This window comes from Phyllostomus discolor, chromosome 8 (genome assembly GCF_004126475.2).
Source record: "Phyllostomus discolor isolate MPI-MPIP mPhyDis1 chromosome 8, mPhyDis1.pri.v3, whole genome shotgun sequence".
Classification (NCBI taxonomy): domain Eukaryota; kingdom Metazoa; phylum Chordata; class Mammalia; order Chiroptera; family Phyllostomidae; genus Phyllostomus; species Phyllostomus discolor.
Window position 1 is genome coordinate 66,988,024 of NC_040910.2, and position 14,050 is coordinate 67,002,073.

At 41.1% G+C, this 14,050-nt stretch overlaps 1 pseudogene; it reads right to left on the bottom strand.

The window, feature by feature from the left end:
• Window positions 1-12,145: 12,145 nt before the first annotated feature.
• LOC114515395 lies at window positions 12,146-12,698 on the bottom strand (annotated as a pseudogene).
• Window positions 12,699-14,050: the final 1,352 nt, after the last annotated feature.

A 14,050-nucleotide genomic window follows, 5' to 3' on the forward strand; every position in this document is an offset into this window, starting at 1 on the left:
GTCTAGCCAGGCCTTCAACTGATTGAATGAGGCCTACCCACATTACGAAGGGCAGTATGCTCCACTCAAAGTCTACCGATTCTAATGTAACCCCTGTATGTAAAGCCCTCATGAAATATCCAGAATATTGCTTGACCATATGCCTGGACACCAGTGCCCAGCCAAGTGGACAGACAGAATGAACTTTCACATCTCCTAACAAAGGCTTGCAGGTCCTCAGTGATGGTTCTGAGTCCTGGATGCACAAAGGAATCACCTGGAGGGGTTTCGAAACCACTGATTACTGGGGCCCAACTCCAGAGAGCCTGGACTATGATGTTTTTAAAAGTTCTGCAGGTGGTTTTAAAGTATAGCAAAGTCTCCAAACAATTTCCCTATGTAACCAGGCCCTCCCACCACTATAACCTCCTATTTTCCTCCTTGTTGGATTTCCCACAGCCAGGCCAACCTATTCTCTGAACACTAAACACACACACACACACACACACACACACACTCCTACTGCACACCCTTTGCCAGGGCAACATGGGATCTTCTAAATGCCATCTTCTCTGTGAGACCTTTCTTGACCACTCCATACAATATATCAACTGCAATGCCTACCCTGGCTTAATTTTTCTCCTTTACACTACCATCACCTGAAACATTGTTATATTTACTCATTTATTGTTCTTATGTCTGCCTTTTTCTGCCAGAATATAAGTTCTATGAGGATAGAGACTATGTTCAACTTATTGCTGAATTGATCCCCACGCTTAGAACAATTACAAGGTTTTGGTAATTGTTTGTTGAATTAATGAAAGAGTGATGGATGATTGCAGACTTTTTCCCCTTTCAACTTTTATATAACCTAGAACACCTCAATGTTATGCATTTGAACCTATTTCTGCTACCACCACCCCCCCAATGGAATGCCATGCCTTCAAAGAGAATGGAATGGTGACTGCCAGAAGCAGGATACAGGGGGAAATGGGGAGGTGTTGGCCAAAGGATCCAAAGTTTTACTTATGCAAGGTGAGTGAGCTCTGGAGATCTAATGTGCAGCACAATGAGTATAGTTAACAGAACTGCATTGCATATCGAAATGTGCTAAGAAGGTAGATCTTAAGTGTTTTCATCACAAAGAAAGAATGGTAATCATGTGAGATGATGGATATGTTAATCAGCTATATTTTGGTGAACTTTTCACAATGTATACCTACATCAAAACATCAGGTTGTATACTTTAAACATATGCAATTCCTATTGGTTAACTATATGTCAACAACACTGAGAAAAATAAATAAATAAAAGTTGCCGTGCTATCAAAATAGAATCTTAAGTTCTTTCATCAGTAGTTACTTTAGCAGAAGCAGGAACTGAATCAGGGTGAAATGACTTTTTTTATTTCTACTCCAGAGTCCTTTCTTCCTCAGGCCAAGAGGGGCACATCTCCATTATGTAAAACACCACAGGTGGAAATCTAAATTAACTAGTAACCATATTTCCATTTGACTCCAGCGTGGGCTGGTTGGTTGAACAGGTGTGGCTACTGTGCTGACTCAAGAACCCAGCTTGTTATCACAGCTGGGAAGTCCCCAAAGGTAGGACCCTCCCATTCTGCAACTTTTCTCCCCTGTTTTTAGCCTATAGAATGTTCTCACTGGGCATTTGTTAAATTTATGTTATACTGTTTAAATGTTTCACAACCTTTCAGAAAGGCTTTGGAAGGAACTAATAACTAGTTAGAGTCAGAACTAGAGCTTGGATGGAAGAATATTGACTCTATCAGTTCACAACACAAAGAAACTTCAGGGCTCAGGGAATTCCAGAATCCCCCTTCAAATGTTCCCTGGGAGGACATTCCTAATAAAAGACTTGCACAGAATCCTTGACTCGGGTCTGCTAAGGAAACAAAGCTAAGATACCTAGTGCCAAATGCAAAACAGTTGTTCAGTATATTTTTCCCCATGAGTAAACAAATAAACAAATGGTTTTTTCTTTAAAATGTAAACTAAGTGTAGCCTTATAATAAATTTTTTCTATTAGGACAATTGGCATAAGTGATAATACACATATAATTGAGAAAGAAGTACTTTTTTTCACAAGCTTTACATGATTACACGCAACTTTCTTGAAACTTAAGCTTCTCTTTATACCCTTGTTTGTTCTTTGGTGCATTGTCGAGTACTGCAAAGTCTATCAAATTATCTGCTTATTTGCATGAGAGACTTATCCATTCTGAACTTGGTGAACCATACTACCTTCATGAAAGTAGGATCCATGTAAAGCTATAGAATGAGAGCATTGAAGATACCTGCCTTCAAACTCATGCTCCATTCCCCCTGACTGCTCTCCTTCAGTTCTAATGCTTAGGGAACTGTCTTGTACCTCTCTCTCATTCTCATCTCTTACTGTCTTCAGCAACAGGTCATCAAGTCAGACTCACCTGTGGAGGATGCAGACTCTGTGTGTGACTGTGTTTATGTTGTGAGTGATGCGAAGATACCAACAATGCATAGAGAGAGATGGCTGAAATTCCAGAACCTTGAATTTGTGGAGCAGTAGGGAGAAAGAGAAATGAGTTCTGAACTAGGGTCTTGAAGAAGAAGATGCTGTGGGTAAATACAAAGATGAGAGGAAGGTAATTTTCAAAACTAGCAACCATATGTGCAAGAATTTGGGATGCACAAAAATGACAGAGAAGTTAGGCTGGAATAGAAGATGAAATAGAATTTTCCCCTAGGTTCAGCCCTGCTCTGGCATTTCACTCTTCCTCACCCTGCATTTTCATCAGCTATCCAGCTCCACCTTCAATGCTTATCTCCCCACCTCCAAGTATGGTAATATGAGTTGATAAAGATCAGACACACAGATTTAAAACCACATCCTTTGTACTTATGATGTGGCCCAGATCACACTTGCCTGATTTTCAGCACAAAGCAGGGAAAAGACACATAGTCAGATCTGTAAGGAGGAGAATGCCTGTTATCAAATCCTTATAGTGAAGAAAGAAATGTAGACCCATGAAGGGAAGAAAGGACCAGCCAGACTTTGTGGCTTTTGAAGAGCCAGACATCCAGCAGAGATTAAAAATGTGAAACAGCCATGGTTAGATAGCTGAGTTGGTTGAAGCATTGTCCCATACACCAAAAAGTTGCTGTTTCAATCCTCTGTCAGAGTACATACGTAGGTCCTGGGTTCAATACCTGGTTGAGGCATGTATGGGAGGCAACCTGTTCATGTTTCTCCCTCTCTCTCTCACACACTCTTTCTCCTTCCCTTCCTCTCTCTCTCTAAAATCAATGAAAACATATCCTTGGGTGAGGATTAAAAATAACAATAATAATAATAAATTAAAATGTGATGCAGTAAAAAAGAATACCAGCACCTGAGAATACAGAAAAGAAGACTCTGAAGTCATGTTGGAATAATCATACTGGGAAAATAAGAAATGACATGACTCCTAGTGCAAATTTACTTGAGACCAGAGTAAATAAAAATGAGAGCAAGGTAGGATTGTATGCATTAACATTTCCAATGGCAGGAATTGTCTGGAGCAAAAACAGTGATGAAAGAAATGAGTGCAATCTATGGCAGGGAATGGCAATGTCTCTGAAGTGGAGGATACCAAAGGGCTGTACCTTGGTGTCCCATATTTACTGAGTAAATATTATTTACAAAGTAATCCAAAGCTCAATAGCTAAAAAACTACAATCAGTCCATTTATTTGTCTATGATTCTTCAATTAGAGCAATGCTCAGTGTGGACACTTTGCAATGGGCTAAACTGTGTTCCCCAGAGAAATGTTTTGAAACCCCAATCCTCAGTATTGAGGAATGTGACAATTGAAAAACGGGTCTTTGCAGATGTCATAAAGTCAAGATGAGGTCATTACAGTGGGCTTTAATCTGATGGCTGGTTCCATGTGAGAAGAAGGAACTTTGAGCACAGACACAGAAGGAAGGTGGTCAAATGAAGGTGGCGGCAGAGATGGAGGGATGCTGCCATAAACTGAGAATGCCCAGAGCTCCAGACTTGGGGGAGATGAAGAAGGCTCCTCAGCTAGAGCCTTCAGAGGGAGCATGGCCCTCTCAACATCTTGATTTCAGACTTCCAGCCTCCAAAACTGTAAGGCAATAAATTTCTGTTTGTTTTAAGTCACCTGGTTTGTGGGTCCTTGATCCAGCTATGCTAAGAAACTAATACCCAGTTCATCTGTGATCCATGTGGCATCAACTAAGGAGGATAGAGTAGAACACAAGCATCCATGTCCAAGATGGTCACACCCACTTAGCTGAATAGTTGGTGTTGGCCACCAGCTGTGGTATAGCTGCAGCTGTTGGCTGGGAACCTGAGTTCTCCACATGAACTCTCAGCATGGATGGCTCAGACTTCACACAGTCTGAAGGTCTTAGGGTGAGGACTTTTTACATGATGGATGGCTCCCCCCAGACACAAAACAAAGCTTCTAGGCCTTCAGAAGGCATAGGTGAAGAACTGCATCAGCAGCCATTCTACCACATGCTGTTGGTCACAGGGTAGCCAGATTCAACGGGGAGGACACACCAAAACATAAGTGACAGGACAAGTTCACTGGCAAAGGGGAATACAGACAGCCAGAAGACCTTGCTGAAGGAAGGTAACAATGAAGGCTACTGTTGCTTGGACGACCCCTTCACTTGATGACCTATAAGGGGTCAAGTCCACTGCTCAAAGGCAGTGTCAGCAATTGGCAATAACAAGATTGGTACCCTGGTTTGTCTAATTCTGAAGCTCATGTTTTTGATATTGCAATGCCTCTTAATATATCAGACATTGAGTATTCACACCCACCAAACATAATTACGTTTGCCTTTTGTACACTATTGTTGATCCTCACCATAACTCTGAAAGATAGTTTCCATAGGTGAAAACTCACAGATCTCAAGTTCCTAAAATTAAAACAGATGAGCATGCCTGGGCCTTGAAACAAATTTCTTGATGAACATTTTTCTCTTGGTTAGAATTCAAGAAATGTGCCTTTGGAATGACAGAATTCAATCCCTCCCAACTTGATCATTAATTCCACTAGATTAGTGGAGTCTGGGTAAGATCCCAAGGAGTTTCTCTCCATTCAGAAGTGTCAATGATTGAGTAGCCATAACATGCATTGCCTGGAAGGCTCCACTGGCAGCTAGAAGGTCCAGGCTTTGAATCTAGATCATATAAGCTACATCACTGAGAGCTGATCACTTACCTTCCCTGGATTTCAGTTTTCTGTTCTGTAAATGAAGATAATGATGTCTACATTTGAGATATCACTAAGTGGCTTGAAATCTGAAAAGAGCACAATTTTAGGATCATAGTGATATTCCCATAATGTTTGTTTATTTATGGTCCAAGGATAATAACATCTGCCCTGCCTTTCCCAAAGCATTAGAGAAGAATAACTTGTATGAGCAGCTATAAAAGTATGCATATATGTCAGCTAAATGAGAATGGTCACTGTTTTTACTTTCCTAGATTATAAGTGAAAAAGTATGTTGCAGTTGGCACATTGGGTCAGGATGAAATCCGTGAAAAAATGGCAATAAATTAGCTTTTTTTGTATGTATTCTTTAAGTTTCACTAAGAAAGAAGGCTAAGCAGAGCTGGTTTAGACAATGAAAATGAAAAAGAGTCTCTCCCACGCTGGGCATTTTTGAATCAATGCCAAGCGAGAGTGTGGACAAGGGGATGCAAACCCAAAGGAGGTTTCCCAGATACCGGGCCCTGTATCTCCAGTCAAGAACTGCCACCACCTCCCCTTTGGGCCGAGGCCACAGACCTCCAATAGAGCTCACATATTCTCTCAACTGCCCCTCCCTGCACCCTCTGCGACAGCCCTAGAAAACTGTGGTGGTCACTTTCATAGATGTTTCTCCTATCCTTCATGTCCTTTGTCCCAACGTGGCTTTTGAGTTCCTTTAAATTTCAAATGATAATTATTCTCTTTCTGAAATGTCCAGGCTATTAAAGGAAAGGTTCTAAATGGTTTTAGTCAATTAAGTGCAAGAAACATTTGTGACCACCAGCTTGGAGCCAGGCACTTGAATACTATCTTTGGCCAAAATAAATATATAAGTCCTGTCTGTGATAGCATCCAGCAGCCTCAGAGAGAAAGGCTGTAAATAAATTTACACTTTACTATGTGCTGATCACTTTCTTCCCCCAGCCCATAAATGTACATTTAACATATAAAATGTCAACGTCCCACATGACTGACTGACAAATAAATATTTGGCAGAAATCAGGATTTGCTTATACTGAGAAGAGGCCAGGCCAACTGCTTCAGAGTGCCTCCCTACCCTCCTTCAGCTCAGCAGGACAGCCTCAGGTCCCAGGAGCATCTGCCCTTTCTGATGCTGACAAACTAGCACAGTGTGTCTCCAAAGAATGGCACTACAACAGCAGACAGTTTTTCAGAGGTGCATGGACGAATGCTTTCTATTTTGATAGTTATGTACTTAATTCAATGTGTGTCTAAAAATTATTACAATCAAATGAAGTCAAATTTATCTTCCATATCATTACTTAGAATCAGGTTAATAAAGTTTGTATGTTCCTACAGAGTCCACTTAGGGAAAAAGATTAAGTATTCTTATAGATGGCACAAATAGAAGAAATCATGAAAGTGGCATTTCAGTGACTAAAGGTTTGGGACCATTGCTGTAATGATTTTGCCAAAAGTTGCCACATAATGTTAACATATCTTAAGTGGTCTCTATAGCTGTGCTACATGTGAAAATACCTATACTATAGTGATTATATAGGTCATATTTTTTCAATCTTGATTTTAAATCTTCTATGTATTATCCCCATAAATCACTGAAATGTCCTGGAAATTTAGACATTTCAACATCTAAACTACAGTTCTGAGGTAAACAGGTCAAACAGAACATACTTCATTAAAAAACCCTGTACCCTGAGTTTTGAGAATGTAGGCACATCCACATGAAGTCTTCAAACGTTTGAGGGCTGGAGTTAAAGTTCATTGTAGTTGTGTATGTGGCAAAGTTTCACATACCTGTTCGACCCACCTACCCATGGAGCTTCTCCATTCCTCTCATGATAAAGATAAAAGGAGGTTTAATTCACTTTTATTCAAATTAAAATAGTTGTCTTCTTTACTGATTACAAAAGCCATTTATTGTCAGTATATAGAAATTAGACAACTCATATGAACAGAAAGAAAACCATTTAAAGCACCTATATAATTCCAATACCCAGTTCATCACTTTAAAGATTTTGGTGATTATTCTTTACGATTTCTTACTGCACACGTGTTTCATACACCCGTATTCATGCAGATCATTTAAATAAGGTTCTTCTGAATTCATTGCCTTGTAACTGGTGTTTCTCACTCAGCAAAATGTTGTGCTAATCTTTTCATGTCCTTGAATACATTTGTATACCAGACTGATGTCTCTTTCATATAGAGGTACCATACATAATTTAAGTAAACTTTCTTGTTGAAGTCATTTCAGTTTTACACTGTTACAAATAATATATCAACAAAATCTTTGTACCATTATTTATTTCCTCCTGATAAATTCCTAACTGTAGGATTTATGAGTCAGAGGGTTGTTAGGTTGGGTGCCCCAGGAAATAGTTTATGAGTGCAATATAAGTTGTAGGGAACCATTTGAGCGAGGAACATTGTTGAGTGTTGAGGAGAGAGGAACTAGAACTAGAAAAAGGAAGTTGTTGAGCTGTGATGAAGCCATGACAAAGGCCTCAGCAGAGTGCACAGGGAGATTTAGACCTCTGATGGCCCTTCAGAATTGTCCCACACTGAGGCAAGGTGGGCTGGATACCCACCCCACGTTAACCAGTCAGTAATTGCATGTGGCTCCCAGCTGAGCTGGTCCTCTTTGGATGAGGGCAATTCCCATAGAGCAGCCCATCTGAAAACCTGAAGTAGAGTCAAGGCTCCCAGCAGCTGGGGAGGTAATTGTCCAAGTCCTGCAGAGGGGCAGGGTCCTGGGGAGGCAGCTCTGGGCTGTGCACCACATTATGGGTGTAGACAGGCAGATATTTTTAAAATTTGATGATATCAAACTGCTCACCCAGAAGGTTCTATCAATTCTCATTGCCATTAATGCATACGAGAATGACCTTTTCCTGCTCCCTCATAAAATCCAATGAGTGGCAGGATAGCAATATGCCCTGGGAGCATGTAGCAGGGGATCATAACTTACCAGCAACCTCACTCATTGGTCATCCTTTAATGACAGATTCACGGGTCTTACCTTGTTAAAAGAAATGTATGACTATAACCCTCAAATGGAGGCTTAATGCTGTTTCCAAGCAATCATATAATATATCAGTTATTCAGTCTTTCCCTCACTCTCTTAGGCAAATAGATTACACCTCTCTCTTCTCAGGATCCAATATCATAATCTGTCCTACTGCACTGAGAAACTTGAAGAGATCAGTATAAACTTTCAGAAACTCCCACCAAAATATCTCTACATGGACCAGAACCTATAACCTGTATCTCTTCTGTTAAGGCAATGAACTCTGCTTATTCTTATCTAAGGCTGAAATGCACCTAGAAATTCATACCCATTACTCCTTGAATATAGTGGGAAGGATATTGAGGCAGCAAGTGTGCTCTCTCTCCTCTCTATCTTCGTTTCCCTCCTCAGGGGCTCATTCCCATCAGGAGAAAAGTTGCAATTATTTTCACAACAACAACAAAAAAGAGTCTCCCTTGACTCCACTTCTCATCTAACTATTACTCCACTTGTCAACTCTCCTTTGCAGCAAAATAACTCAAAGAAGCTGTTTCTACTCCTTGTCTCCAATTACTCTCTTTAAATTTCCCCTTAAACCTGAGCCGGTCTGACTTCACATACACAACTTCCCTTGGCTTTCCTCCTTCTTCTCTGGCTCTATTTTCTCTGTCCCCTGCATTGGCCTCCTCTCCTCCCAACTTATAAATGTTGGAAGCCCTCAGGGCTCAGCCTCTGGAGCACTTTTCTCCCTCTCCATCCCTCCATTGGTGATCTCATTTGGTCTTACAGCTTTGAAGACAATCCATATGCTGAAGATTCCCACAATTATATCTCCAAATTGGGCCTCACCCCTAGACTCCAGGCTTAGGTCCAACTTCCTACTTGGCATCTTTTATTCTATGTCTACTATTTACTTCACATTATAAATATCCAAAACTGAACGCCTGATCTTGCTCATCAAATCTCTTTCTTGTACTTTCTTCCCTATCTCACTTAATAGCAGCTTTATTATTCTAGTTGCTGAGGCCAAAATACTTACAACCCTCCTTCACTCATCTGACTCACGATTCAGTCTACAAGGCAATCCTGTGGGCTTTATCATCAAAGCATATCTTGAATCCATGCACTTCCTACCACTTCTGCTGCAACTATGCTTGGCCGCAGCCATCCTCATCATCTCTCTCACAGCTGATTCCCAATCCAGCAGCCAGAATGATGCACTTAAACGTATGTCAAGTTACCTCACTCTTCTATTCAAAACCCTCCAATGGCTCAGTAGATGTCCTTACGGGAATGCACGAGGCCTGTATGATCTGTCTCCCACTACCCTTGGCCTCATCTTTTATTGCTCTCATTTATGATCCCTTCATTTCAGCCACCCAGGTAAGCCCAGTCAATATTCTTCGACCATGCTAGGCATCCTCTCACACTGAGGCCTTGGAACTGGGTCTACCTCCACAAAGACTCCTCTTTTATCAGCTCATCTCCGACCTCCTTCAAGTCCTTGTTTAAATATCACTGGCACAGCAAGGACTGCAATGATCTGTCCACTTTAAATTTCAACCCTGTAGGGGACACACTTGGGGTATGCAATGCCAGTGCCTGCTGCCAGCTTGAACTCAGCCTATTGAAAACACTTCCAGTGTTCTGGCCAAGTACATGTTCAAATACCTCAATGTATTGCTGCTCTGGAGCCACAGAACATCTTTCCTTCTACACAGGTACAGCCTGAAAGTTTGGAGGAGTTCAAGTTCCTTGGGAGCAACCCTTAACCAATGAAGGGTAAAAGCCCCCAAGTTCTCCATTTTGCCACAGGACAATTCCTCCAAGGGTTCCCAGATGGAGTAACCAGTTCTTCAATGTGCCCTTAATTGGTATTCCTACTTTAGGTCACTTCCTAGGATCATCTCCCAAATAAACTACCCACTATCAGGTGCTGGTGTCAGGCTCTGCTGGGGGGAACCCAAACTAAAGTAAATCCTCCCACAATGCTCCTGAACTTCACACCTAGCTCTTTTCATTTGTTTTTGTTTGTTTGTTTGTTTGTTTTTGTTTTCTATAGCACTCATTGATGTCCTACCTACAGCGTAACTTACACATTAATTGTTTATTGTCATTCTATTGCACTAGAATAGAAGTGCCATGAGGACAGGGAATTTTGTTTGTTTTGTCCATTGGCCTATCCTTAGTGCCTAAAATACCTCCTTGCACATAGTAGGTTCTCAATAAATATCTGTTGCATGTTAAACTATCTTGCCTACTCTTCAAACAAGGATACCATCTTCTAACACAGTATTAGACAAATCTCACATCCACCACATATTAGCTGGATGACCTTGAATACATTAACCTCTCTGAGACTCACTTTTCTAATTAGTAAAGGGGTGCAATAGTGTTTACTTTGCCATAAATGCCTTTATCAGAAAAAAGAAATCTAGGAAAGGTCTGAGCCAGTAATGACAGTTCCCCTCCCTGTTTTCAACCTGCTCCTGTTGATCAATAAATCATGGTTTAAGTGAGTTAAACCCATGACACAGCATCTTCTCCTTCTATGAATCTTGACTGTGTGAAATTCTTCTGGAGCATCTTCTTACACACAGCAGAGGTCAGGAAGCCGGGCTTCTTCCAATCCCCTAGTGAAATGCCAATTAGAAGGACATTACCAGCAGGAAGAGCTACTGGAGAAAACCACACACTTGTTCCAAAACAAAGATCACTCTGTATGTCATAAAAGCTCAGAAATGTCTTCCAGATGTTGCATACTGGGCCTGCACAGATGTTTCCAATGTCAAACCATAAATGTTAGAAACAAAACATTTGTGCCCCACAGATGTAGCAATTTAATTATATAGTGCATGTGATAAATCTTTGGGTAATAAAAGACCACAAACTGGCCACATTACATTTTTTATCTGATTTTTCCCCTCCACACTGCAGTTCTTCTGGGACACTTCAAGGTATTTTTTTGAATTTGAATGCACAATCACAGGGAAAAAGTTGCATGTACATGAAAAGATGTATTTATTACCAACCATACTGAATCCTTTTGGTTTGATGTCTACATGGTCTTTGACAGCCAGGAAGCAACATCATGACTGATGATAGGGAGCTTCAAGGCGTCCAGACTTCAGTCAATGTCCCTTGTGAGAGTGCTGAGTAACGTACACGAAGGTCTAATTGGACACTCTGAGTGCTATGGGAATGGGATCCACTATGAGCTCGGCAGCAGCTCATGATTCCCTGTTGAAGCCACTCTGTTTCTGACATCTAGAAAATGGGACCTTTCATCACTTCCAAGTATGTAAATATATGTGTGTGAACCTATGAGAAGGAAAGATAATACATGTATAAAGTGGAATTGATGTGCTCTCCAACCCCCACACACACATGCATGCAAACACACAACCACTTCACATGAAGCCAGCACAACCAAAGAAATGTTACCCACCATGTACGTGGGAGGGTAAGACAAGGAGCAAATACAAATATTGCCACATGGTCTAGCATATTTTCTCAGTGATCTCCCTCTATTCCAACACATTCTCTTCTCCCTTGACCAATTAATGGCTAAAACACTGCATTTATTCTTGTATTCTTTTGTACAACTTCTCCAACATATGGCAGGGCTGGAAAGTTAATTTCCTGGGAAAGAAATACACAGCCTGGCCCTGGCATTTTACATAGTACCTAGGAGAGCTGAAATAAGTCCATTGATCAAAACTCCATGTACAGTTATCTTTCCAAACTAGGTATGTTTTGCAAAATCTTCACTTAAATGCAAAGGATGGACATACCCCTGAATTCTCAGAAGGCAACCACATCCCTCTGTGTGGAGGCACTGCTAATTTTAGCCAGCCTCTTTCTCTGGTGTACATGTGATGAAAGTGTGGCCTACACAGCACTGGCTGGTTCAGGCAGATTCTCCTCTGAAGCCCACCTCACCCAAAGACATGGCTGGAAATTGCTGAGAACATTTTCATCACCCTCAAAACCCATCAACAGGAGCTCTTAGCCTGCTTGTCGTCAAACATTATGCTGGCACCAGAAAGTACTTTTGAGAGCAGAAAAATGTTCTGCAATTGAAGATTAGTCAAACCAATACTAGTTCCCTTACTAGTACCAGATAATGCAAGGAGAAAAGGAGAAACTTTAATCAGTCTGAAAACACATTTCTTGCCTCTTTAGGATCCTAACAGGGTTAAAGAGCTCCACAAGTTGGCAAGCCCATGGCTACATTTTCTCAAGATGGCTGACAAGGTCTTCTCCTGGGAGGTTAGCATGTCCAAGGGTAAGGCAGCATCCTTCCCCCCAAACAGGTCCTTTAGGGCTGAAATAAGCAGCCATTTCTGCAGCATTCAGTCCAATTCCATGGCCTTGAAATTCTACACAGACTTGTATGCAGTGGTGCTCTGAGGGGTTTTTGTAAATGATTTCATATGTGGCAGATGGGGCTGGCATCTCTTCCAATGTTGAATGTGCCTGGCAGCGGGTGCCTGTCATACATGATCTTGCTCAGACCTCACAGCCACCTGTTGCTTCCATGACCATGTGGCAATAATAATTCTCTTGTTCTTTATTATAGTCAGCTATGTGAAAGGAAAAGAGACAGAAAAGAAGGGACATTTAAAGGATCTAAAAACACAAAGAAACACCTTAAGAGATACTAATAATACCTGACATGGGTTGTACAAGACACAAAGGCAAGTGCGTCACAGAGACTTTCTCATTTATTTCTCACCTGTCCCCCAAATCCCCTGTGATGTAAGGCATGAGGAAAGCATTTTAAAGATAAAGAAATGGGAGCCCATTAAATAATAAAGACATTTAATAATTTGCCTTCTGTCACACAGTTAAAATGCAGTATGTCATGGACAGAAAGAGACAGCCCTTCCTGAAAAGTATCCTTAAGCTGTCACCTTTTAAAATACTGCATCTATGGACATTCCTTTTTAGTTCTTAACAATAGGACTCTCCAAAACACATCAATCCCCCATGAGATTGTAACCACCACTGAGACACTTACTGTGTTTGTTCATGCTGCCAACACCACCTTCCCACCCCACTGTTACTGACACACAGCAGACACTTAGAAAGTGTTTACCGAGTAAGTAAAATATTATTCATTAACCTCTTCTTACATCTCTTTTGGCAGTCCTTGCACCAATCCTTCCAAGGACACTGGCTCCTTCAGTGTCCTTTAGCTCTGGACCTTTGTTCCAATGCCTAATGTCATCACTGCCCCAGCAAGACACAGCCCAAGTAGAAAGCAGTTACAGGTTGTAAAATTGGTAATGCCCCAAGGGCCATGCACATCTCTTAGCCAAGGATGCAAAAAAGACAATTTGGCGACAATACAATTCTTGACCCAGTAGTCGCTGTTTCCCATTTTGGTTTGGTCATGGCTGGGAGAGGCCAGAGGAGCCTGAATAAGAGAAAACCCAGGTCAGATACAACCGTGTAAGAGGAGTATTGACCCTGCAGAACTTTCCTTGCACCCCCGAATGAGGCCCTCTCCCCAGTGCCAGCCACCTACCTCAAGACAGAAATTTATAGCCTGAAATATCTACAGGAGAAAAAAAATAAAAGCTGAAGATAAATTAAGAACCCATCACAAAAAGCTAGAAAAACAAAACAAAACAAGAAATTGAACACAAAGAAAATGAAGGACTGGAAGTACCTCAGATAAAAAGGCAGAAGAAAATAAAAAGGTTAAAAGTACAATACAAGACAACTTAAAGCAAGTAGAAGGAAGGAAATAACCAAGATCAGAGCAGAATGAGATGACATAGAGACTAAAAGCACAATTCTAA